The sequence below is a fragment of the Triticum dicoccoides genome, chromosome 6B (genome assembly GCF_002162155.2).
Source record: "Triticum dicoccoides isolate Atlit2015 ecotype Zavitan chromosome 6B, WEW_v2.0, whole genome shotgun sequence".
Taxonomy (NCBI): Eukaryota; Viridiplantae; Streptophyta; class Magnoliopsida; order Poales; family Poaceae; genus Triticum; species Triticum dicoccoides.
Window position 1 is genome coordinate 29,912,442 of NC_041391.1, and position 3,376 is coordinate 29,915,817.

The 3,376-nt window shown below is 53.9% G+C and overlaps 1 pseudogene; it reads left to right on the forward strand.

Moving 5' to 3' along the window:
- Window positions 1-290: 290 nt before the first annotated feature.
- On the forward strand, window positions 291-844 carry LOC119322774 (annotated as a pseudogene).
- Window positions 845-3,376: the final 2,532 nt, after the last annotated feature.

Consider the following 3,376-nt stretch of genomic DNA (forward strand, 5'->3'; position numbering starts at 1 on the left):
TGCAAGTTCTTTACCTGGCTTGTGCTCCACGAAAGGATCCTTACGGCAGGCATGTTGTCCGGTCGAGGTTAGCCACATGACCCTCTCTGCCCGCTGTTTTCGGGCCCCGGAAACAACAACTCATCTATGTAGGGACTGCTCTTTGACGTTGCAGTTCGGTCCCACGTCCAGTTCGAGACGGGGGAGGCCCCTGGGGCCACGCCCACACTTCCACCTTCCATGGGGATCTCGGACTGGCTAGATTTGAAGGCTCCATGGCGTGCTTTCGGGTTAGTTCAAGCGTTGCGCCTATGGTCGTCATCACCATATGCTCCTGCTCAAAGCTTTCGATGAAGGTAGTCAAATGTAGTATAGTGCATATGTGAGCATAGATTCGCATGCATACTAATTCTTCATCTTTTGCTCACTTTTTTGCTTCTAGTTTCATCATCTTCCTTGCTACAGTAGCATCAGCATCGGTTCCGCAAGATGCTCAGCGTCAATGCATCTTCCATGTCATCGAGTGGCGGCGGAGCCCACTGGCGGAGCCATTGGAGCTGGAGGAGTGCTCGAAGGAGCTCCTGGAGGTGTCGCGGAACAACACGTTGACATGGCCGGTGGCATGCCGACGTAGAGCGTGGAGGTCACCAACACCTGGATCGACTGCGTTGTGTGCGATGTCCACGTCGCATGCGGCGACTTTGCCTCAAATGATGTCATCGACCCAGACAAGTTTCACCGCCTCATCTTTTACGACTGCCTCGTCAATGGTGGCGGATCCACTAAGCCCAGCTTTCCTGTGTCATTCCAGTATGGCAACTCCTTTCCCTACCCGACGACAGTCACGCCCGCCTCATGTGACTGAAACTAGCTATAGCTAGGGTATCAGTGACGGATGAAGCTATCTATTTTGGTTACAAATAAAATCAAGTAGAGCTTGGCTTGTGTCTAATCTTACTTTTGGAGCTACTGTTATCGATATCTAGTATCAATGTATGGCGTCGAGGAATAGTTGAACCGAGTCCAATGAAAAACATTTTGATATTCTCTCCCATTTTAGCAAATTTTAGTTAGCATTCCACCACACAATGACGGTACCCCGATACATGGAAAATCGTAGGGGTGGACACATCTTCGTGAACTGGAGGTGGAGTTGAGAAAGAAAGCGTGAGAATATTAGATCGAGATAGAATTTAAAAGTGGAAACACAAGTAGGATAAGATCCAAAACCACTAACATGATAACTAATATTAAAACAAGGGGTCTCATAGATCCATCACATCCAAGGGAAAAAGGAAAAAAAGATAGTTCACATATGAGATACTACTACTTATGATAAATGTTGGGATTCCACGAAGAAGAAGGGTGACGTAGTATAGTAGCAGATAGTATTTCCCTCAGTAAAGAACCAAGAACCAGTAGGAGACCATTGGTGTCGAGGTCGACGGGAGGTCGACCAAGGTTTTCTCCCATCCTAGGCCTTCACCCACCACGTCCATTGGCCAGCCCGATCCGACGAGGATAGATGGAGCCGAGACAGAGCATCGGGATCCAATATGGCGCAACCGTCGGAGCAGACCACGCCGCGAGGAGCCACCACTGCCCAACCGCCACCCATGCGACCTGAAGATCCACCCAACACCCGCAACACCACCCACCCGAAGAGGTTGATGTCACCTTTGCACCCAGGGCCCCAGACCCGGCCTCCGGAGCTCCCTGAAGTGACATAGTGTAGCAGAATCCTCACTTCCACCTTCACGGGCAGCAATTAGGGGATGTCGGCAACCTTCTCAGTTGGCAGCTAGGATAAGAGGGAGGGATAGGGGCTAGAGGAGCTATGATTTGTCGCCCTGGAGTCGCCCGTATGTGAGGGGGGCGGGGACCAGGGTCTATCGGTCGCCCTCAAGAATGTAATTTCGTGCCATGTATAGTGATTGATAAGGTAGTCTTATCTTAAGCCAACCATGTTATCTAGAGAATACAATAAACAATTGTGTACAATGGGTTATTTTTTAGTCTTATCTTTTTTTGCGGGGATTTTTTAGTCTTATCTTTGATAACTAGATATCCCTAAATATATGTTGCAAGAGATATTGTTGCTAAGAGATTATCTCTTAATTAAGAGAAGGCAAACCTTTTCTTATGCTTCATCTCTCCTCCAATTCATCATTTATCTTACGTGACACCCCTAAGATAACATCATTGTACACACCCTTGTAATCTTTGTTTTGATCAATGGCATCTCTATTTTTCTCTTCACCTTACAAAAAAGGGTTTCCCCCCACCTTGTATTACAAAGCAACCATCGATACATTCAACGATAGGTGCTGGGGCAGCAGAACAAACAAGCCCAAAGAAAAACAGAGAAAAGGAAAGAGATATAATGCCAACAATGGCAGATCAACGAAACAAAGATGATCGGCGACCGCTGCACCCTCCGGAGAAGTACCACCACGCTCCCAGCACTCCGAAGCGCCGCGTACCAAGAAACACCTTCAAGGAGGAGGCGACGACGACGACGCTGTTGCCCGGACTAGTCCTAGGGTTTTCCCCGGTACGCGGGGGGCAGTGGGGGAGGGTGTACCCGACGCCCTTCAGGAAGGTCCGGCGGCACCCACAGGCGTCGCCGCATCAGGGCTGGACGAGCCGCCAGAGATTTCTCCCAACCCAAACCCCCACCCCCAGCCCAGACAAAACATAGTGCACCGCCCATCACGCCGCCCACCAACATGTGCCACCACGATCACCCAATCAACTTCGCCATCTCCCTGAGGTCACTGACACAAGACCTGGAGGACGGGAGAAGAGATAGTGGCCTCGGAGGCATCCGCAACATCATCGACGTGAGGGGCCAACCACCACCGCCGTTGCGGAGCCGACCGGATGCACGGACAAGGGACCTGCCAGGCGCCGAAGCCCGGCCGGACCCAAAAGGGTCCGGACAGCCCCTGTCGTCACGCTACAGCTCGCCGGCCGACGAAGCTGCCACCGCCCACAGACCACCGCCTCCTCTCCACCAACTAGGGAGCAGCGTCGCCGCGCACCGAGTCGCCAGCCCGCCCTAGCCCAGATGGAGCCCGAAAGGGCCACACGGGCGTCGCCGGCCACCAGCGCCGCCATGCCGCCCCATGGCCAACGGCCGCGCTGCCGCACCAAGGACCATGAAGCTCGCCGGAATCCCACCGCCGAGCCACACCGCAGCTGGTTGAGCTGCACCACCGCCATTGGGAGGCCCCCGCGCCCCCCGATGAGCGAGCGGGGAAGGGACGGCTCGCCGCTGCCAGCGCCACGTGGGCAAGGCCCGGCGGACCCAGCCGGAGGCGGCGGGGAGGGAGAGGGACGGGGAGGGGGCCGGAGGAGACGGAGCGGCATGGGCCCACCCGTCGCCCGGGGGGTT